We start from the raw sequence: 24,387 nt of genomic DNA on the forward strand, positions 1-24,387 counted from the left end.
GCAGCCGAAGGCGAGTTCCACTTTCACACTCAGTGCTCAGCAAGAAGGCAAAGAGCCAGTTTGCCCACGACAGCACGGTGTTCACTGTCGCCCCCAGGCCCTAGGAAATTGGCAGTAAACAGTTCCCTGCACTGATATAAAACTTTTCCTAAATGATTAAAGTGACTCCCTGCACCGAAACTGTTAATTGAAACAATGTGGTTTATGCCAAACACCTGCTTTCCTTCTGGAAGTTTGGAATGGCAGACAGGGTCGATACAACCCTTCCCAAGTGCAAACCCTTGGCACTGAATCTAATGCTTCCTAGGAATTAAGCACATCCACTGCGATTCCAGCGGGAGAGAAGTCTTTGAAGCTTCCCTGGTTTCCTCCAGACCTTCCTGTGCACATTTTCCCTTTACTGATTTCACTTTGTGATCCTTTTACTGCAATAAACCTTGGCTGTGGGTGTGACTGTATTCTAAGTCCTGTGAGTCTTTACACAGCAAATCACCAACCTGAAGGGTTCTTGGGGAACCCTAACACAAGGACTATCTCCCGTTTCATAAATTTTAATATAAAAATGGCCTTAAGGATTTCTACCAAAATCTAAGAAAATTTAGCCCATTCTATTCTCTAAGAGAAATAGTAAGAGCAGTAACTTTTTTTTATGCTAAGTCTTATGATTGTGCTCTGTGTTTTGTTCAAGATGGTGTACTGCTTAAACATTTGACCTATCATGCTTTGCATTTATTGTACCTGGTTTTCAGATTCTCTTCTCCTTTCAGTTTCCCGGTGCCTGTGGCAGGCCCTATATGTGCTCTTAACTCACACGGACACGTCTTGACCTTGAGTTTCTACTTACGCTTGATCTTACCAGTTTTCTGCTTTTACACGTCCACTGCACAGGATGAGAAGATGTTTTCACTACTTGTTCTTAATCACTGAGTCATTCAGTGTCTTCATCTGCTCATCTGACCTCCCTCTAGGGGGCAGAAATCAGGCAAAATCCGTTATCTCAGTCAAGTATATTTTTTGTGTTGATTTATTACTACTTTCGTGCTCCTCATTTATATATGTGAGCTGAGAAGAACTTAAAATCAATTTATAACAGAGAAGGTTAGCGAACTCTGAGTAAAACCAAAAATTGCTTTTTTTCTGAGAATTTTAACTACTGAAGATATCTGAAAGGTTAAAAACCCATATGGGACTCTATTATTTCATCTTAGTAACTTACAAAAAAGGAACAAGAACATACCTGAATTCTTTATATTCTTACTTTGAAAGGTCTATTCTGTAGGGGAAAAAATGTTTCAGGAGAATATACTAGATTTCAACTCCTGAATTCTGGTATATGTTTAAATTTTTTACTCTATTACACTTCTGTGAATCCTTACATCAGAAGGAAGTAAATAGTACCATTCAAGTGATGAGAATATACGACTAAAACTGAAATTCTCGAAGCACAAATTCTGCTTCTGTGCTTTAATCATGTGTCACATTTTAGGAGTTAGTCATAAGTCTAAGGTGTTCTAGAGCAGATGGGGAAGCAAAGGACATGTGACCTGGCCTAAGATCTGTTAACAGATGCTGAGAAAATGGTCTTGCCATGTACCCTGATTTTGCCACCCAGTGCTCCAATGGCATTCCCAGGACAGTGGTGACATAAGCAACAATCAGCATACGAGATGTAAGTTGCATGTTCACTCTTAGGGTGTCTTTCTGCTTTTGCATTGCTCATTTGTTTAAGACACATTTCACTCTACGTTACCACAGTTAACAATAGGTAATTTTTCTGACAACTTCATTGGAAAGATCCCAAGTGATTCCTTGGAACACCAACTGATTCTTGACACAAAGATCCCTAGAAGAAAGCAGTGACTACATCATGTCTTCCTTCTCTGCCACTCCCAGCTCTGCCATCACACTCTCCAGACAAGGCTGGAGCTCTAAGTGGCTCGGTATTGGCATCTGAGGTCATGCCAAAGCTGTAAAGCGGCAGTGGGATGTTGCTGAAGTACTAAACAGTTCATGACAAAAACCTGAGAAGAGACAAAAGGCCGATCCCCCACGCTGTCCTTCTGCAGCACTTTACGTGGTCCGGACTCTGCCTTTAGAACTGATCTCTTCGGGGTGGGGGGGGGGGGGATAGTGATCTCTTTGAACGAGCAAGGCTTAGTTTTTAACGATACGTGTATTTATAAGCCTACTGTGTGCCTAGCATTGCGTGAGCCTTTTCATTTCATTTCCTAGGGATGCAAGAATGGGCAAAACAGCTCTGGTTCCAAAGCTCAGGGCTTATAGCCCGGCCGGGGCGGACAGACTTTGAACAACAAATACACGATCGAAAATTGAAGTAAGGGCTGTGAAGGCAAAGAAGAGGTTGCTGAGAGAGACCGTAAAGGAGATGGCGTGCTTAGGAGGGCCCATGGGGAATTCTCTCAAGATGCTTTCAACTGCAAGAAAAGCTGAGAACCAAAATGGTAGACACAGTAAGGACGTCCCTCCTCTCACCTAGAGGACGTGGAGGCTCAGCTTCATGATGGCTGGATTCAGTGGCCCATCTGGGTCATCAGGAGCTTGGGTTCTCCTTTCAGCTCTGCTGTAGTTCTCTGCTTCCTTTTAAGCTTGGGTCTTTTTATGTCATGTCTCAAACAATAGAAATTTATTTTTCTCACTCTTCACTGGGATTACTCGCCTTTTATTCACATCCGGCATGAGAGAAACAAGCGTATAGACTAAGGACTTCTCTTCAGCTCTCTAGGCTAATTGAGCCATGTTGGTAGAAAGGCTGCTGGTTTTCCACCAACATCCCTTATCCTCAATTTCGAGCAGGGCACACAGCCACCGGAATAAAGATTACATTTCTCACGTTTCCTCACAGCTACATATGGCCTTGTGACTAGGTTTTAGCGATGGAATGTAAATGAAAGTAATTTGTGTAACTTCTGGGATCAGTTCTCACTGGGAGGGAGTGTGCCTTTCCTTGTCCCTTCTTCCTTCCTGCGGCTTGAATGTGAATGCTAAGGCTGAGCTTCTGCCCCCACATATTGAAGATGATGAAGCAGTAAGTGTCCTAAGTGCTGGGCACCTATGTCCGTGCTCCGTCCTCTAACTTCTTCCAGACAAGGAGAAACCCATTTGTGTGTTGTTCAAAGCACTAGCTGGGGGCATGTTCTGCTCCCTATACCTCCCAGCAAATGCACTCTCCCTAAGTCACTGGCCAGACCAAAGACCGCCATATGCCAACAGACTGATTCCGGCCACTGCTCTTGCCTGGACTAAGGATGTGGTTAAGACTTCCCAAGTTGCAAAGATCGCATGCAGGAGGGCTGGATGAAATCATGGAGTGGTTAGGAAGGAGGAAGGGAGGGATTTTGCTGAGTGTGACTGACCAACAGTGACCACTACTGAGGATGATTTGTTAACCAGGTAAAGAGGGAAGGGCTCAGTAAGACAGAATGAAAGTGCGTGTTCAGCCTCTGACCAAGAATCTGCTTGGATGTGGATGTGTTCACAGAACTGAAAGGAAGTCGGTTCAATAAATGAAGGCGGAAAATGATGTCAGACCGGGCAGGAGTTAGATTACGTAGACCCTTATGGCAAAGCTATATCCATGTTTGCCCAGGACTGTTCTGGTTTAACCATGTTGTACTGGAAAAATTGTAATGGTATTTCCTTTCACTTTCAAAAATGTCCTGATTTGGATAATAAATTCCAAGAGTATGCTAAAAATAGAGCCTATGTTAAGGAATTTGGGCTTTATTCTAAATACAGTGGGATGCAGTCTTCATCCTCATTCTGTTTTAGTAAAAGTATCAGGCTTTTATAGTTGTTTCAAATTTTATCTTCTAGCTACTCCCTTGTTTGTTCCCCTAGGTCAAGCTAGAAAATTCTTCCTGCATTGGCTGCAAGGTCAACTAGCCTCAAAGAACTGATCAAAGCCCAGTCCTGCCTCTTTCTGAGCCACATGACATTCCCTACAAGATTGCTTCTCTCAAAGCTAGATTTCTAATCCAGCAGTACAATTACTGCATAAGGAATCTCACTATGTTGTTGAAAACTATATTCCTATGGTTTAAATATTCTTTCTTCTCAAAATGGAACTACCATACAATCTAGCAATTCGAGTTATGGGTATTTATCCAAAGGAACAAAAACACCAATTCTGAGTGTGCACTCCATTGTTTGTTTCACCATTATTTGCAGTAGCCAAGAGATGGAAGCAACCTCAGTACATTCAGTGGATGAAATCATAAAGAAGATGTGATACACATACATACGTATGACAACACAATATTACTCACCCATAAAAAAGAATGAAATTTTGTCCTTTGTGATGAGGATGGACTAGAGGGTATTGTGCTGAGTTACAAAAATTAAGACAGAGAAAGACAGATTCTGTAAGATTTCACTTATGTGTGGAATCTAAAAAAATCATAACGATAAGCAAAAAAACAAAACAGAAACATGCCCATAGATACAGGAAAGTGTAAGTAAGTCATGGAGATGTAAAGCACAGTGTAGGGAATATAATCAATAATGTTGTAATCATTTTGTGTGGCAATAGATGGTAACTACATTTATCATGGGGACCATTTGGGAATGTATGAAAATATCTAATCACTATAATGTACACCTGAAACTAACAGGATATTGAATGACAATTATACTTCAATTTAAAAATAATAGTAAATAAATATTCCTGCTTATGGTACTTCTTTTCAAATCCTTTCTAACTTACTTTGACTGGCCTTGTAGCCAGAAAGTCTGTGGAAAATTCTTCTTCTGTCTGCTTTTTGACCTTAGGCAGGTTATTATACATTTCCTAGGCCTCTTTCCTAGATATATATAGTTACTTATAAAATGGAGCTATTACTACTATTAGTAGGGGCTGTATTAGTCCTCTAGAACTGCCATCACAAAGTATAATAAGGGTATAGACTAGGTGACTCAAACAGCAGAAATCTATTTTCTCACAGTGCTGGAGGCTTTAAGTCCAAGATCAATGTGCGGTCAAGGTTGGTTTCTGGGAAGGCCTCTCTTCCCGGCACGTAGATGGCTATCATCTTGCTGTGTGCAAGTCCCATGGCCTTTCCCTGTATGGAGAGAGAGATTGAGAGAGAAAAAATGTCTCTTCCTCTTCTTGTAAGGACACCATTCTTACCAGATTAAGCTCCCCCCACCCTTCTGACCTCCCCTAATCTTTAGTAATCCCTACAGGCCATATCTTCAAATACAGTCCATTGGGGGTTAGGGTCTCAATACATGAATTTGAGGAGAGATATAATTCAGCTCATCATGAGGGGGATTATGAATAACAAATGAGATACTGTTTGAAAAGCACTTGGAATAAAGTTTAATATCCTATATTTCAATATATTTTAGGATATAGAGAAATATAGGAATTTCTTTATATCCTAAATGTATATTCTAGTTCTAGATAAATGTTATCTGCTACTATTGTGGCTATCAGGTGGGATTCTTTTTTCTTAGGACTAAACTCTATCATTTTATCCCTGCCCTCCTCTTCAAATGGACCTTTATATCCAAGCTCTTAGCGACCGGGACAATCATGTACTAAATGGACTTTAATGAGTCATTATTTATCCAAATCAATGATTCTCATATGTAAAATTTAACATTGCTATTTATACTGTCTATAAGAAAACAGAAACTGAGGATATGAGTTAATTGCTTTATTGCGACCAAAGTAGAGGAGGGCAATATTATATACAAAATTAACTGGGAAGAAAAGGGTATCTTTGACACAAGTCATGGTAAGTATTATTTGAAAGAATAATCCAACACAAGCAGTGATAACAGTCCTGATTATTGGCCTGATCTGTAGATCCAGAAAAGAAAAAGGGCCTAACTTTGTATCTGTGACTTTGATACATCTGACACAATTATGATATATGCCATCTCGCTATTTTATTATAAACTATATTCATCTTATTCATCACCTCGGGGTTTTAAATAGTAACTACTTATAATGTAGTTAAATGCTATTTTAATTCTCCATTAACCATATTACAGATTCACTCCAAATAATCTTGTGCCTTCCAATGTACAATATCAGAGCCAAGATATTCTAGAACAATGGTTCCCAAATGTGGCTTCACCAATTGGTTACAAAAGAATCAACCGAGATATTGGTTTAATATCATTTCTCAGGCCCCGTGGAATCAAATCTCTGCGGACGATACCCTACAGATTTCTCCCTCAAGTCAGACTTGTTGCAAGGGTTCTTGCTTTATTAACAGTTAAAGCTCAGGAACACCGATGTGAGTAGTTTGGTGATATCCCATCATAGTTAGTCGTAACTCCCGAGTTTCTTGAATTTTCTAAGAATTTTATGGAAAGTAATTTGAACCCAATCCTTAATTAAAGTTTACAGGTAGAGTCTGTCATGAAAACCAATGCACTGCCTTAAACACTAAAATTGGTGGAGTTTACATCTAGAGTTGGACAAATGCATTTAAACCTCTCTACAGATTGGCACACTGAAAAATAGGCATGGTCAAAGCATGTTCATCATCATTATATTATAGAATATCTGTATGGAATATTTATTTGGGATCCAGAAAAAATAATCTGGAGTGAGTAAGAGGTAGTGGGGATAAATGCTTATTCTCTAATTTGTTGTATGCCATTATCAGTATTTTATAATAGTTTTTGGCTGCTTCAAACGTTTACCATTTTATGAGTCATTTTCCTGCTCACTTTCATAATGCATTTTCAGATGTGGACTAACCACTACTATTTTCAGTAGAGCTATTTTTAGTTTAGATCTCAAAATGAGAAATACCTCTTAGTGCCTGTCATAGTTGCCAAAGTAAAATCAAAATATTTAATGACAGCAAATGTTTGAAGGGAACTTTTTAGATTATGTAATATAGGAATAGCTAAATTGTCATTTTTATTTGTAGTCTACATTCAGCCCACATAATGCTTTTGTTCAGTCAATGCATTATGGGAATTAAATATGATAATGTGTTTTTTAAATTATTTGGAAACTATTTTTTATATGTATATAACTAGTCATAACATAGTTATAACATGTTATAATACATATATATTAATATATAAAATGCATAATAGATATCCAAATGCATTATGTCTCTCTATATAAATGAAGCTAACAGAATTATTATTCTTAAATATAACTGTATATTATTAGACTGGTCAAAACAAAACATCATAATTTTTTGGTTAAGCCAACCACGTTAAGAGTAGGAGTCTGTTTTATAGGCTATGAAACACTGGTTTGATATTTCCATTGTGTTTTTTTAATATCTGATTGTTGTTTTGCCAGAGGGATTTTGTCTCTGTAGAAGACTTGCTTTAATGAAGACTTGTTCATTATCTGTTTTATTACTATGTAAAACAATAAAGTTTGGTAACAAGGTAGAGAAGCTGTTAGCAAGAAAGCTGAAAATAGCAGGCAAATTCCCCATTACTGTGGAAAGGATTCACATTGAGCCTCCTACCAGAAACTGTATGTAGTAGATCATTTCCTAAAAATTGCTTTGGAAGATACAAGAGAGACTGATACCAGTCAGGCTACTTCTGCAAATTCATATGCACAGAGAACTCTAAAAGCAAAGAAAGTAGAAGATTCTGATAGCACCAGCATACTGAGCTTGCTACGGAGGCTGGTACCCTGACATGTCCCATGCAAAGATTCCTCACTGTGCCTGACTGGTCTAGAAGTAAATTATTTGAAGACCAGCAGAATTAGAAGAGAAACATTTCATTAGACTATCAGTCATATTTAGATCTGACACACTATAAATACATCTCATGCATAGAGACCCACTCTTGTGAGTTCGAATGATCAATTATACTTTTATTGAGAGAAAATAATTTTCTAATATGTGACTTTGTCAGAAGGCAGGTTAACAGCTGACGCATTACTGAAGATACCGGTGCAGATTGTCAAATAATCATTTTTCACAAGGAACATTCTAAATCAAGTATCTGCAATTCTTTGGTTCCTAAATTTTTTTTTTTTTATTACTGTGGTGGTCAGTATTTACTACCCAGTAAAAAACTGAGTACATTGATGATGGAATCAATATAGCTTAATCTTGAGTGAAGCTTTTGTTAGGTTAAGAGGGCGGACATCTGTCATTCATGTCTACCCAAATTTTTGTCAGTGCTCTCTCCATACGGGGATAGTCGTCCACACTGTGCATTTTGCCTCCCCAGTGCAGGACCCAAGAAACTACCTTTCCCAGCACTGCTTGTCGCCAGGGTACCAACAACATGTGACTTAGACTTCACCAATCAGATAGAGCTTGATGAACCTCTGATTTGATTGATGACAGGAAAAAACAGGGAACCGACCTCCATACTTGCAGGCAGGGCTGTCCCTGAGATCCAGGGTGAGTGAAGCCGTGTCACTGATAATGGCTGATAATGGCCTACAACAAATCACACCATAATCAGAGGAGTTTGGGTGGTCTTGATAGCAGTGGTACCTTCTAGATCACCATAGAAGCAGCACAGGTCTGAGGTCAGGTAAGGTAGCTGCTCCCTCAACAGTTCTTTCTGTGCTATTTAATTTTCACTTTCTTTTATTCTAGTCATTCACAAATGCTGGCTTCATGTAATTCCTATTTTAAAACGTCATTTTGCAGCATGAGACTTATCAGTATCTTTTTGTTCCTGGAGTATCAAGCCATTATTGACTTCTGAACCTATCCCAGTACATTATAATGAACATGAACCATGTTTTCTCACATTTTGGTAATTTGCTTTACAGTATTTAAGCTCAGCTTAGTTTCAAAGTGACAGATGGCAACTAATTGCCAATAATTTATTAAGCAAATGCCATGTAATATACAGAACTAGAATAGGGAAATCATAAGCTGTGGACATGTTTTTAAATGTACACTGATTACATTTTTCTATGGGGTTAATTTTCTAAAATGAAGCCCAAATATCTCACAAGATTTTTAACACTGAAGTCTTTTCTCAGGACTTTTTCCGTTTTGTTTCTAAACACAGTTGTATCCATGCTTCACAAAGCAGTGTTGAACTCTGGTGCCCCAATTTTGTGGTACTGCACATCCAAACTTTTGTTACACCATCTCTTTGGTATTACTCTTCGAGGCTTTCCGTTCCCTCATTAGCCAATTAATCACCAAGTTCTCGCAAACGTACCCTTCACTGTATATGGTGTTCGTGCCCTTCTCTCAATTTTTACTTCCATTACCCTCATTCGGAGCATCCCCACCTCACCTAGTCTATATTAGCTTCCGTCCTGCCCTCCGATTCTACGCTTGCCCTCTCTGAGTCTATACACACCAGCCAGCATTATCCTCCCTTGCTTTTATTAAAGGCTTCCAATCGCTTGTGTGAAAATCAGCCTTGGGAAGCCTCCCTAATACGAAGTCGGGAGGTCTCGGCAGGGGCGATCTCACGCCCTGTCACTCCACGTCCATTGCAGACCCCACAGGACGAGATGAACTTCACCTTACACAGACTTGATCTTGCACGTGCGTATTAGTCCACTTTCAGCCGGAGGGAGAGGTGCTGTCCTCAAACTCCTGACCTGGCAACAGCTCCACCAGGGAGAAGCCACCACTCCTCGAGCTCTGCGTTCACTCCCATGGTCTTTTAGTTCATAACATCCTTCCGGCTTCCCCGTTTTCTTCCTAGAAAGGCCTCCCTTTCCTTGGTTCCTCCCTCTTGTCCGTGGTCTGAGCACGGCTTGTTTGCCCCAGGCTGCAGCGCTTTTATTCACGACTAACCCATCTTTTGCTGGTAAAACAACTGGCCTTTTTACTTTTCAGGCCAGCACTTTCGTGGAATTTAGAGTGAAATCCTATGTACTTGCTGCGATGTCGCAGTTTGGGGGCCTCAAGAAGTCTCTGAGCCAGACGGTCGCCTGCAGGAGGTGGAGTCGGGAGGTTCCCGGGCGAGTCTCAGGACGACTAACAGCCGAGGGCAGCCCGCAGGCAGCCGTTGCAGCGGGAGATGCTTCTCTTGGGGGGGGGGGGGGGGATCTGGGCAGCACATGTCCGCGTCCACTAGCCCTGGCCCTGACTGTCCCCAACCCAGCCCATTCGTGTCATCTCAGCCCCACACAAGTCCTGGGAAGCCAAAATCCTGGGCCTGGAACGCTCTTCGCGTGGCCAGCTCTCTCGCTCTTCGGCTCTCTGATTCCATCACTTTCTCTACAACGTGGTCCCCTCGCTTCCCTAATTGCGGACCCCACTGTTCTGTTTAGTCCGATGCTGCCTTTATTTCCCAAATTGCTCACATCACTGTCTCTGTCTTTTAAATTGTTTTTCTTTGGTTTCTCCACAAGAATGTAAGCTCTATGACAAAAGCAAAACCCATTTTGCTCACACTGGTCTTGCTAATATGTAACCTTTCCTGGCACACAGCAGACGCTTAATAAATCTTTATTGAATGAATGAATTAATGAAGTCTTCAGCACGTTTTCGCATTAGGCAAGCTTCATGATCGCCTAGCTCAGAGTAACCTAATTGTGTCAGTCAGACAGGCTAAATGCTGTGGTAACAATTTTAAAACTTAAAGTGACTTAAAAATGCAAAGGATTTTTAATGCTCCCTCTTCTTTTCCCTGCTGGCGAGGTGGGAGGCTCCATTCTGTACTGTCTTCATTCAAGGTCCCAGGCTACACGAGGCTTATTTTCTTGCTTCTGTTATTTGCTGAGGCAAAAAAGAGGGAACGAGGTGAACTGTGCGCAGACCCCACAGGCTTCTTCCTGGAAGTGATATACATGTGCTCACCTATTACTGATCAAAGCAAGTCACACGTTCAGGTTCAGTCATGAACCTGAACCACTCATTCATCCCCTGAATGGCATGCACTCCAACTCAGCTGTGGTCTTACAGGGTAAGGAGACAATGTCCACAAGAAAATGTCTGTAGCATCTAATACATTTGCAGCAGTTTTGCCTTGTGTGATGAAAGTACATTTTTATCTCTGGAAGGTCACGTTATGAAGGACACCTCTGGGCGCATTACATAAAATTATTAAGGAGAAGCCAACGTGTGGCAAAAGTGAGCCTACTTGGCATAACCCGTCACTGAGGTATAAGCCTTTTATTTATGGACATAAATAGGAACTTGAGAAAATCCACTGATAGCTGAGAATCATTCCAAAAGGGAAAATAAAACCTGCTTTTGTAATACATTTGCAAAATTACTCCACAAATGCCTAATTTTGTCTCAGAGATAGATTGGAACAATGATTTTTAGCATTTGGATTGCTAGAATATACAGTTTGTGGCATTATTTCTTCATTTGCCTCCACTGAATTTAAGGAATTTGTGGCAAGGCTCTTTTCCAAGTGATCATCTACCAACTCCGTGTGTGTGTGTGTGTTTACATGTGTACTGAAAACTGTAGGACATGTATTTCTGGGACACTGTAGCAATAATTAACACTAATAATGTATCAAAGCAACTTTAAAGTAATTATTACACATGTAAGAATTATTACAGTGACTGTCTTACTAGAAATGCACAATATTGTTGTCATTAATCACAACAACAATAACTAAATTAATGATGGAACTATCCCTACTAATGAGTTGTTCAACGACAAGATTGAGAAAGATGAAAGAAATGATTAAAATCAGAGCTTGATACATAGGAGTGTGGTTACTGGATAGCGTATCTGGTTGAAGGAAATTTAAATGATAATTACCTTACAAGGTCACCTCACACAGTTATAAAAGGCCTATAACATAAATCTGATTAGCAAATGTCACCAGACATTTATCTATGAAACAAATCAACACTCCACTAAAACTAAATGCATCTTGGCCCAGCTGGACATTAACTATCAGTTAATCACTGTATTATCAGAGTGGATTATCACGAGATAAAACTGAGGAAGGAAGAAGCCTCAAGACTTTATATACAAAACTGTTTCTAAAATGGAATGTTATGGGGTATTTAATTAATTAATTAGTACTCAGTACAATTAAACTATTAAATAAAGTCGCTCCCTGTTTGGCGGTGACCTGATTATGGTAATTCTCTGCTGTCGATTTATGAGGATGTATTTTTATATCTACACACAGATGTGGAAGAGAAAAATGGGTCAGCAACAGATGATAGTCTTTACGACTCATCGCCAATCAGTATAATTTTTTTAATTAATCATGGTTGTCTCAAGAACTCAAAGGCTACTCTTCTTACCTTTTTTCAAATATTTATTTTTTGTTTACTCTTAGGAAATTATGGATCAAAATTTGGGCATAATTTTTTTTAGTGTTTGAACTAGTGAATGCCTTTTGTTCCAAGATACAAGAGCACAGGTTCCATGACTGCATAGAACCGTCGTATTCGTCACTGTTTTCCAGTGATTACTGAAAAACAAAATGCCTCAAGTATTTTTAACTACCTTTATTTCAGAGGACTTAGGCATAACCATTTTAAGAACTATTACTGGTTTATTGAGACACATAAAGCTTTTGCTTCTTTGCTTTTTTCTGCATAAGTTTTCTCCTATTCTGCCAATCCTTTGAGGACTCCTACTAAATATTCTTAACATTTGGCATTGGCTCTTGGGGGGGAATGTGCCCCCTGATGCTTTATCCTAGGTGTAGGGACTTAAGTGATCTCCCCCCGCCACCCAATGCTTTATTGACTATCCCCTCTTTTCCATTCCTACACTGAGTGACTAATCTGATTGTCAAGTGTGGGAAGAAGAACCTGGACATGCTCACCTCAGTTCTATGTTCTACCTTTTAGGGCTAACGTCTAACCAGAAGGAGGCATTCTCTGCTGTTCCTCCAGGAGCAAGCTCTTCCCTGCCTCATGGAAGAGTCTGCTTCAGTCCTGAATTGCCAGCAAGTGGGTAACTAACTGTCCCCAGTTCTTACAGTAAATACAAGAGTCAAATGGACAGTATTCTGAAACCCAGGCTTTACTGATAACCACAGTAATATTTTGACCCTATCTTCATTGCTATTCATCTTCTTCCCTTGGGAAGGATAAAGGTGTTCATTATGAACCCCCTCAGGATTTCAACATTGGTTACATTGGCCAGAATTGCAGAGAAATAAGTTATAAGGAAAAAAATCTAACATGGAGTCATCAAAGACTCGGCTTGGGGTTTCAGCTTTCACGTGTGGAAGGAGCACCTGTAGTCAGGGTCAATTTACCCCACAGACACCATAGACATACGCCTAAAGCCAGGATTCTTTTAGGGATGTTTTCATTTCTTTTAAAATCTGAACAAAATGAATAGATATATCCACCTTATAGTTGTCTTTATACAAATGCAGTCATAAAATACAAATTTTGATATTTTAAAATATGTTTTTTCTTATTTTCTTAGGAGTCCCCTAAAGCAGAGAAGTGCCTCGGGCACACAAAGAGCATACTGCAGCCTGGCTTGATGGACCAGTGCAGCTTTTATTAAACTGGCTGGACATCTATGGTGGGGTGGTCAGCTTTTATTGCTCTGACCTAAGTTAAATTGGCTGTGGGGCTGTTATCCCGGTACCTGCAGATTATGGCCCCTATATTCCATCCATGGACAAGTGCCTGATCCTAAAAGAGGGAGAATTGCAAGAGTGCAAGGCTCTAAGTAAGCAGCACTTGGACAGCGCCTTTGTGAAGCAAAGGCCCTGGGGCAGTGACAAAAGTACAAACTCAGGGTAGGGGTTGCTACCGTGCACAGTGGAGGGACATCTGTAGAGTGTGGGGCCTCAGGGGATGCTGGTGTAATAAGAGCTGCAAGGAGGAAAATACATCTTGCTGCATATAGACGTTTTAAATCAAGGAAGGCAAAATGTAGCAATCATTCTAGAATGCAGGATAACTGACTGCTTTGCTCCCGCAAAGCACTAGTAAGGTTCTAGAATGAAAACTGGGATGTCCTGATTTTTTTCCTTTTCCAAGTTTTTATTTAAATCCCATTAGTTAACATGCAGTGTAATATTTGGTGCAGGTACAGAACTTCGTGAAGCAACACTTAGATACAAGACACGGTGCTCATCACGACAGGTGCCGGCCTTCTTCCCCATCATCTACTTCCCCCATCCCACCTCCCTCTGGTGACCCTAAGTTTGTTCTCTACAGTTAAGAGTCTGTTTTTTGGTTTTCTTCTCTTTTCCCTCCTTCTGTTCATTTGTTTCTTGAATTCCCCATATGAGTGAATCATATGGTACTTGTCTTTCCCTGACTGACTGACTTCACTTAGCGGAACACTCACTAACTCCATCCACATCATTGCAAACGGCAGGATTTCATTCTTTTTTATGGCTCAGTAATCTCTCTCTCTCTCTCTCTCTCTCTCTGTGTGTGTGTGTGTACCACATCTTCTTTATTCATTCACCAGATAATGGATATTTGGGCTATTTCCATAAAGTGATTATTGTAGATAACCCTGCTATAAATACTGGGGTGCTTGTATCCCTTCAAATCTGTACTCTCCTATCCTTTGGGTAAATTCCTAGAGGCACAATGGCTGGACCATGGGGTAGTTCCATTTTCAACTTGTTGAGGACCATCCACACTGTTTTCCAGAGTGGCTGCACCAGTTTGCATCCCTTCCCACAGAGTAAGAGGATTCCCTTTTCTCCAGGGATGCCCCAAATTCTACATTTAAGTGCAAGCTGGACTGCAGTACAACAATCTTGAATTCATGTGACTTATTCATGGGGTCAAATGTAAAAATACTCAAAGAATCAATAGATAAACTTCAAAGTAAAATGGTAGAAATCAAAATGGAGGAAAGAGTATCTGAAGCAGTTTTTTAAAAAGACTTAGAGAGTGTGTGATGGGGCAGGGGGAGAGGGAGAGAGAGAATCTCAAGAAGACTCCCCGCTGAGCACAGAGCTGACGTGGGGCTCCATTGCACGATCCAGGAGATCACGAGCTGAGTTGAAACTTAGAGTCAGATGCTTAACCACCTGAGCTACCCAGGTGCCCCAAGTTTCTGGAGAAATGTATACAGACCTCTCAAGGCCTCTCAGGGAACAGGCATTAAAAATCCCAAAAGCAGCCTTTATTTTAGGAGTTTATTGAGGGTGATTTTCCAGTTTGGAACAAATGTAGAGAATTTGATTAACACCTTCTCTGAGATACATGTTTCTTAAACGGTAGCAATCCCACAGGAAAAGACAGTGGCAGCGGCCTCCAAGGCACAAGACTGAAAATATCTGCCAACAAGATATCACAGAGCCCCAACTACCACAGAGAGCTCACACACTGCACCCTAACCTCCGGAAATGTGAGGCTCCCAGGGAAACCGACATTATATGTTTTACTAGATGGGAAGAAAAGTGCCCCCAAATAGGACCTGGTGACCGAAACTGTCCTCACTGCCAATTTCAAATCTTTGCAGAAAGACGGTGGTGTCACAGATATCCCTCCCTGAGAGAGAAGATAGTATGTATAGGTGGGCTTTTCCTTCCAGAAGTTCCTAAGTTCATAGTAGCCTAATTAAACTCTTGCTGAGAAATTTCTTCTCTTGAAGTTCACAGTTGTGGATGCTGTACAATCTCTATCTTTTGATAAGCAATCTGGTGAAGATAAAACCCGATTTTTTTTTTTTTTTTTTTTTTTTTTTTTGGTCTACTCTCTGATGCTCAAATACAACTGAGCTCCTGCCACAGCTTCTGGAACAGTAACACTGGGTTCTAGAAATGTCATTTTTCCTGGGATAATTGCCAGGAGCAGGAAACTTGTTTGTTTTCTGCATTTGTTGCGTATGGGGCTAGAACTGTTGATAATCTTACAGGCCCTGCTATGTCTTTGACCTTTTTTGATATGTTAGAAACGTCAGAGAGCTGGCATTGAGCTGAAAGGACTTTTGATGCCCTGAAAGTATTCCAAGTGAGGATCTGGATGGGGATGTTGCGGGAACTCTAACTGTACCCAATTCCTGACGACTCCTCTGACGAGGCTGAGCAGAATGAGAAATTAGTAAAATCATGTTTGGATCTTAATTTAGCTTGAGTTGGTTTTTCTTTTCTTTTCTTCTTTTTTTTTTAACTTAAAACTGGTAAGTCACAAGAGCAAATGAGTGTAATTTTGGACTCCAAGTCCTTTACGTCAACATGCTAACCGTTTATTCCCTTTTTAAAACTTATAAAATTCAACAGTATATTGAGGTTGCACAAAACAAATGTCTATCTTAACCAGATTATGAAGTGGTAACCCAAATTCAAGGAACAGGACATTGCCTCCATGCCATGTGCCTATTCTGCACCCAGAGAGTGCTTCCTGCCTAGCTATTCTTCATTATACTCTCAGGGCCTAAGTCTGTATCCCTAAAAATAATGGTCAATTTTGCCTTTCTATGAGTTTTCTATAAATCAAATTATAGGTCCTTTCTGGAGGGTGGAGATCATTATATCAGCATTCTGTCTATGAGATCACATGTGTGGACAGCTGCAGTTCGTTTCATAAAGAACTAAAGGACTGAACTGAACTGACAGCTTGGATAAGTGGAAACCAGATGGCATCCACAGGGCCGTGGTAGCTGTTTAACCTCAGTGCCCACAGCACAGACCCGAGAACGGATGTGGTCTCTCCACTCCCTGGGGGAATTCAATCCCATTCTCTTAGCTCTGGCCAATACTCCCCTTAATGAGCCTCATTAGATTTTTTACGGACTCTTGGGCCATTGTCAATGGCCTACCTATTTGGTCAGCCACTTGGAAAACTACATACTGGCGAATCTGATGCTCCTCTTCGAGGCCACACACTACGGAATCAAATTGTGCCACTAAATGAACCATCTGGGCCACTCATGGGGACGTGCATGGTAAGAGCTCGTTCTGATGAGACCTGCTGACGCTGCTGACTGAATCCACACGCCCAGCTTCCAAGCATCGTTGCCCCCATCCATCATGGCACGGGTCATGACAACACATGGACATAACAGACTGGGCAAAAATGCAAGATTCTGGTTTTTTTTGCAGAGCTAACCCTGCCTCAGACTTGTGACTCCGCCTGAGGCTGACTCATCTGTCCCCCAGTCGGGAAGGCTGCATGGCCCTGCCCCCCTCCTCCTGGCACACTGACTACTTAGGGACTTTGACCCTCTTCTAGGGTTATCAGCAGTGCCTCGCTGCAGATAACTGCCTTCTGTTTATGACCTTTCCTGTTTTTCCAGTCCAATCAGCTAAACCACTGTGGCTCTTGAAACTACTCCACGCCATGTGTTTGGCTTTCCGGATTGTTTTCAGTCAGCCTCTCGGTGGTGTGCTTTTTCTCACAAAAACAACTTAACAAAGATGGACAAAGTATTTGATGAAGCTTCTGTGCTCCCTACCATCCACCGGTGTCTGACCCTGTTGGAACAGCTTCCTCAAGAATAAACAAAGCAAGAAATTCTGACCTTACCTTTCACGCTTCTTCCTGACCCACACACCCAAATAAAGCAGAGGGATGACCGAACGTGGCTGTCTCCAGAACAAGAGCATCCTCCACTGTGGCTTCCTGGCTGATAATCAGAATAAAAACAGTGGGCAGTTATATAGACACAGTTTGAAAGTTGGGAATTCTACCCTGATCATTCCTAGACATAATGCATCTTCCTTTCCCCTTCATAGCCACGAGCCTGGCTAGGACTCCCGTCAGAAGGCAGCCCAGCTGAGGCAGCCCAGCTGAAGGTGGGCCGTTGGATATTCAAACAATCCTTCTTGAGCCACCTGGATACATCTCCTTTGTTGGGGTGGCATGACTCTAGATCACAAGAATGATGACTGGTTGGGGAATCTGCTTACCACGTCCCCACTAGAGGACCCCAGAGGCTAAACTTGGAGATGGAACAGGTCCCTGTGCCTTATAAAAATTCCCTGTCCTAGTGCGTCTGACCCTTCTGGATTAAAAGTCTGAGGGTGAGTAGAGGAACACCAAAGAGAAGGTAAAATTTCAGTTGTTGAAGTGGAGCCAGACCACTCTGTGTTTGTGGTGGGGTGTCCCTAATGAACAGAGAGCCCCTAAGACCCTGGGAGGTGTGAGGAGGGAGGATCTCTGCCCTCCAGATCTGCCCGCAGAGCGTTCCTCACAAATAAAAATGGCGTCTCACAGCTTTCCCAAACTGTTGAAGGCACTCTCGGCTTGATGGGTGGCTGGATCTGGCCCAGCCACGTGGTTCTCAGCAAAATTTGATCATCATCCCTGTTGGGGAGTCATCCCTATTGGAGAGTCTACTGGAAATAGTAAGGGATGGCTTCAGCTCCTTTTTTTTTTTTTTTTTTAAGATTTTATTTATTTACTTGACAGAGAGAGATCACAAGTAGGCAGAGAGGCAGGCAGAGAGAGAGAGGGAAGCAGCCTCCCCTGCTGAGCAGAGAGCCCAATGCAGGACTCGATCCCAAGACCCTGAGACCATGACTTGAGCCGAAGGCCGTGGCTTAACCCACTGAGCCACCCAGGTGCCCCATGGCTTCAGCTCCTATACCCCTGTCAGTACCTCCAATGTCTTCGTATCCCCACTCCTGGAGCCCTCACTCAGTTTTCTCTGGGGTGGGTGAATGCTAGCAGTTGTGGTAGGGATCAACTGGACAGCTTTCACTATCCTTAGGCAGTATCCCCCCCCCAAAAAAAAAGAAAAGAAAAGAACTAGATTTAATTAGCAAACTACACAGGAGCCCTAAGATTTGCCAGCCATTGGGAGGCCATGTTTTGAGGCACCAGCTCCCTGTGTCCCCCTGACCCCAAGTAATGTAGGGATCACTTGGGGAGTCCCAACAATTGTAGACATGCTTCCTTTCCAAAGCCACCATGAGCATCCTTGGGGTGGTCCCCCTTGTGTAGAAGCCAGATATTAACTTGCCTCCATCCTAAAACCAAAGTGGGTTGCACTTAAGGAGTGATCTAGAAAACACCACCAGTAGATTATGTAGTCCTCGGGTTGAGAGCAGAATGAATTAGGGGTCCCCAGAAAAAGAAAGAGGAGACATAGCTCTCTCCACTGATGAAAGCTCATTTCAGGCCTCAGCTACCTTGAGATGTGTGCCTGACCAGCATTGCTTGCCGAGAGCACATTTCTTACAGAACTTCCTGGATATGCTGAAATTGCAGAGGAATAGACTTCAGCAGTTAATCATTTTAAGGGAACAAAAGAATGTAAGAACAAACAGCCACATAAGGCCGGGAGAGACCCTAATCCCACCAGAACAATTAATCAGTGGTAAACTTCCCACTGCTGTTTCAAAAGCAACAACTGACCTGATGCATATTCCATTCTTGAGTTTTCTTTGCAGCATTTAAATGCCTTTGAACACTCAAACAGCAAACCAACTGGAACCAGAGAATTGAAGACACTGACCTTGCTGATCTTCCTGACTTCGATCAACTAAGACCTGGACTCTGGCACCCTAAGATGATTTTTGCCCCAATTCCTTTCTGAAGTCCCCATTATGCAAGTCCCTTCATGAACACTGCATGCACCCTTAGCTTAAAATTTCTCTAGTTTTTTGTTTAAGAAAACACTGCTTTGGGAAATACTCCCAGTGTTCTCATTTACTTATGGCAACTAAAACCCTTCCTTTTCCTACTCTGGCGTGGTTGTATCTTTTGGTCTGACAACAAGAGGCAAACCCAGTTTTGGGTAACAAGATGGCTGCAGAGATCTCTCCAAAATGGGACTGGCCTTGATCACTTGGAGTTGCTCCCCAGAGAAATACATGACTTATTATTTATGCATACTCTGGGGATAATTACCCCTACAGTGAGAGTACTGCATTGAGAAAACATGGTTCAAAATCTGTCTCTCCCTTTAGCGAAAGTGATTGATAAAACTACCTTGGCACAAGAAGGCAGGAACTAATGGTTTATGGGAGTTGTTCAGCTGGTTGGGTCCAGGACTCCGGTGGAATTGTTGACATCAGTGTGGTAAGATTTTCCTCATCCTGCTGCTTGGAGTCTTGTAAGTAGCCTCATGTGCATGTTGTATGAGACAAATTGGATGGATGTGGCCCCATCCCAGCCTCCGTCAAAGCTTCTGTTGCGTCTTCAGATTTATCGCAGGGACTGACAAGAGTGACGGACTCACAGGAAAATCAACCAGAAGCCAAGATGGTACGGAAATTAAAAGTGAAGATGTTGGCTCACAGTTCTCCAGGTGTCTCTTGAACCTGTGCTCTTCTTCTAAGTAGAGACACCTGCTGCCTTTTTCCCCCTAGACTATCCTTTCAAGAATGTCTACGGAGTCGATAGCCTTGGGCAAGAGATCAATGTCTTTCTCTAGAGCAGAGAGCAAGTTTGTAAAATGATAATGGTCTCCCTCCAGGGCAAAGTTGAGGCTGGCTTACTGATCATTATGAAAGATCTGGACTGCTAAAGCTTCGAGTTCCTCAGCTGTGACACAAATCCTCTGTGTGTGCAGCATACCGTGGGCCCCTCCATGTTGGCCCTGAGGGCCTTGGAGGCAAGAGGAATTGATGCAAACACTCAATTCTTGCTACTCTCTATGCCAGGAATAATAAAGTCCTCTGACCGGAAAGAAAGTCTGTGACCCAGAAGGCTCCCGTCTTCTGTAAGCAGCCAAGAAACTATGGCAAGCTAACTTAATATACTGCAAGTAGAATAGTATCTCAGATCCTTCATAGTTCTTGATGGGGAGGATTTTTTATTTTTAATTAGCCTCCTTGAGAGTCAATGAGCTTCTTGAATTTGCATATTGATATCTTTTATTAGTTTGTGGATATTCTCAGCCATTATCTTTCAAAATTTTCCTTCTGACCTTTCACCTCCCTCTCTAACACCTTGATTAAATATATGTTAGATTTTCTAAATCTCTTCCTCCTCCTCTTTCTTCTGCCTCTTTCATCCTGGATGATTTGTTCTGACTTATCTTCAGACATACAAACTTTCTCTTGGTTACTGCTAATCTGGTATACCCATCCATTGAGTTAGCAATTTTAGTTGTTCTGTTTTTTAGTTCCCAAGACAGATAGATAGATAGACAGATAGATTGCTCTTAAATCTGTGATATCCTTTTTAACTATCCCAGTTTCTTGCTGAGAATTTGAAGTTTGGCTTCCATCTCTTATTAGCTTAATATGATACTTGATACATACTACGTTTCTAGAAAACTTCACTCTCCAAATACCTATGGGTCTGTCATTTGTTGTCTGTGCTGGTTTTCGTTCATATTAATCCACCTTTTTGTGCTCCCTATTTTTTAGTGAGTGCTAGATACGTATAAAGAAAAATCTTACCTTGGTTTCATGGACCTCAGTGTTAGGCATATTTATCCTGGTTTATCTTTGTAAAATATTTACAGAACCCACTCCTGCCTTCGGTGACATTACAGTCCATGGCCAGGTGGGGGAGCTCGCCAAAGTACGGTAGGTGGAAAGCTCCACGCGCCAAGCTCTGAAGGCAGTTCCTATGGAAAATGAAGCCTGAATGTAGTTATTAGGGGAAAAAATGAGGCGTGAGAAAGACAAGGAAGGAAAAAAAAATGCTGAGCTAATGTTGATGATGAGGGAACAGAAGGATGGCTGAGGACAAAGCACAAGGAGATGCTCTGCAAACCACAGCCCCCCCTACACTCCTGGGTGGGATGTGTGTGACACTCTTCCAGGAATCTCCCAACTATCTTGATCTTAATGACTTGCTAGAGGGAGAAACCTTGACAAGGGCAAGACCTCTGGTATCCGGTATCTTGTAAGTCCTCTTTAGCATATGAGAGATCTTCTAAAACCTCCCTTTTTCCTTACCTCCCCAACCCCATAGTATATAATCAGCCACTCCTCACAACCCCAGTGCAGCAGCTCTTTCTGCCCACCCGTCCTGTCCCTGTGCTTTAATAAACCACCATTTTGCACCAAAGACGTCTCAAGAATTCCTTCTTGGTCATGGGCTCCAGACCTCACCCCACCGAACCTCACTTACATTCTAAACTTCATCACTGAGGTTGGTGGTTGAATGAAGGGTTCTCTTGACTTTTCGATGATTTTACATTCTGGGCACTGACAAAGAAAAGAGTAAAAGAACTTGCTTAATTTCGAGAAAATCTATTGTTAAAAGCTGGGTGGTTCATCTGTTCCAGCCCAGACTGAGTCAGCTGAGGGTGGCTTTCCCGTGTGAGAACAAGGACCTCATCTCCCTCGTTTAGCACCGCATCGCGGAGCCCGGCAGAGCCTGGTGCACTGTGTGTGCCCATGAGGTGGACGTTGAATGAAGGAGCCCTTTCCTGACTTGCAAAGCAGGGAAGGACATTGCTGACATTTAGCAGTGGTGAACTAACTGTAGCTTAGTTGTTACTGGAGGGCGAGCTCGTTTATTACTTTAGAAAGGGCCATGAAATCAGAGGCTCATAAGTTGAGGTGTCGCCTTTAAAAGGAAATTAAAATTTTCATATACCTTTACAAGTCTGTTATAGATCTATGACCCTGCTTTACAGGTAAGAGACCAGGCTCAGAGGGTTAAGGATCTTGCCCAAATTTGATAGCTCATAACTCGAGCAACTGGGTCTTCTAAAAACGTCGCCCCGTGCTCCTCACTGCCTTACCCGGTTTATGCTGGGACACACACAATGTCAGCTGGCAGATGCCCATCAGACCACATGTCCAGGCTCTCGGATGGCCATACGGCTCCCACTGTCTCTGCTCCCCTTCTTGTACAACTTTAGTTGGTTCACGGGCCAGTTTAGGGTGATAGGAATATATGACAAAATATATTTTGCCATTATTACCCTTCTTATTATCATTGCCATCCATTGCCTCTTCAGGGAAGATTTTTACCTTTTCAGTACTTTAGTTTCTTAACCCAGGAACCATGGATCCCAATACTTCAGCTTTATTTCTAAGAATCCAATACCTGCTTCCCCCTCCCCACCCCTCCCATGTATCCAAAACTCCAGAGTGCCTTTGTCATGGACCTGGGAAAATACATAAAGAATTACAAGGGGCGGGGCGCCTGGGTGGCTCAGTGGTTTGGGATGCTGCCTTTGGCTCGGGTCATGATCTCAGGGTCCTGGGATCGAGCCCCGCATCGGGCTCCCTGCTCCGCAGGAAGCCTGCTTCCCTCTCTCTCTCTCTCTGCCTGCCTCTCTGCCTACTTGTGATCTCCGTCTTTCAAATAAATAAATAAAATCTTTAAAAAAAAAAAAAAAAAGAATTACAAGGGGCATCTTGGTGGCTCAGTGGGTTAAGCCTCTGCCATCAGCTCAGGTCATGGTCTCAGGAACCTGGGATCGAGCCCCGCATCAGGCTCTCTGCTCAGCAGGGAGCCTGCTTCCCCCTCTCTTTCTGCCTGCCTCTCTGACTACTTGTGATCTCTGTCTGTCAAATAACTAAATCTTTTAAAAAAATTACAAAACATTTGTGATGAATCAATTTCCTAGGAAGTCATAGTTGTCCTTCATATCTTGAAACAAAACAATATCATTCATTTTGTATCTAACATTGGTTATGAATACCGGTAGTGGAAATGGGCACATTTTCTCACACCGATGGGAGTTTGATAGATTTCTTTTGCATGAGGACACAACAATTGTTGGCTGAGAGTATAGAACTACTGGAAGTTGGATGTTTAGTTAAACAAGTACACAACATTTTAGTGCCTATGATGCAATGAATTCTAATTTAAATAAGTTAAATAACAAAATAATAGAAATTATGATGATACAGATAATATTTGTAGCTCTTTTCATGCAGCACAAAGTGTTATGCATTATCGCATTTAAACCCCACAACATGTGAAGCAGATGCTTTTATAATGGGACTCATAACTGAAGGCAAAAAAAACAGATTTGAAAAGAGATCATATAACAGTACCTATGTTCTCAAAGAAACTGTAATCTCAGGACCCTAAACAGAACTTTCACAGACTCCAGCTGTATTAGCCAACTGACCACATCCCAGGGAAACTGATATGTTTTACATCTTTGAAGAAATGATAATTATTAATTTCTACAAGTGTGTATATTAAAAAGCTGATGAAATTGACATCCTGGAAGGGACTGAAACAGCACTGGTGCCTCATTTCATTTCTAACGTGCCCCTACCCTTTGGACCTTCAGAAGGATGCCACAGGGAAAGGCTTCTTTTTAACCAGTCTTGAAAACAGGTGCTTTGTTAAAATGAGATGGTTAGAACACAATCTTAATGTCAAAGATGTGGGTAGGGTCCATTAGCTTTAACTCAGTGAAAAATACACAAGTATGTAGCCAAAGATGATTTATAACCCCAACATGGCAGGAACGTGTGCTGTAAACCAGAGGGTGCGACAGAGTGGAAGACAGTGAACCCAGGAACGTTTCAGCTGTAACCGGTGAACAATGACATGACTTCTTGACTGCATCAAGAAGAACTAGTGTGGGAATCCCAGCACTTACACTTCAAGAGTGATCATCTTGTACAAATTACCTAGCTTAAGTTTCTGTGTCTTTATTTGTTGCACAAAAGGGATAGTAATACCCACACCTCATTATTGGTTTTTTT

General features: G+C 41.8%; 1 protein-coding gene across 2 annotated transcripts in view; it reads right to left on the minus strand.

The window, feature by feature from the left end:
- Window positions 1–4,971: 4,971 nt before the first annotated feature.
- Window positions 4,972–24,387, minus strand: part of LOC309855340 (uncharacterized protein) — a 57,102-nt gene continuing 37,686 nt past the window's right edge. The window contains exons 3-4 of one of the 2 annotated variants that reach the window (XM_082715525.1): window positions 17,330–17,429; window positions 4,972–5,078 (exon numbers count right to left, since the gene is read on the minus strand). The gene's annotated coding sequence lies outside the window, so the exon portion shown is untranslated. Of the gene's footprint in view, window positions 5,079–17,329; window positions 17,430–21,257; window positions 21,327–21,835; window positions 21,913–24,387 lie in introns of those variants that run through there. The other variant, XM_082715526.1, reaches the window with a different exon arrangement.

This window comes from Mustela nivalis, assembly GCF_964662115.1.
Source record: "Mustela nivalis genome assembly, chromosome: 20".
Lineage (NCBI taxonomy): Eukaryota > Metazoa > Chordata > Mammalia > Carnivora > Mustelidae > Mustela > Mustela nivalis.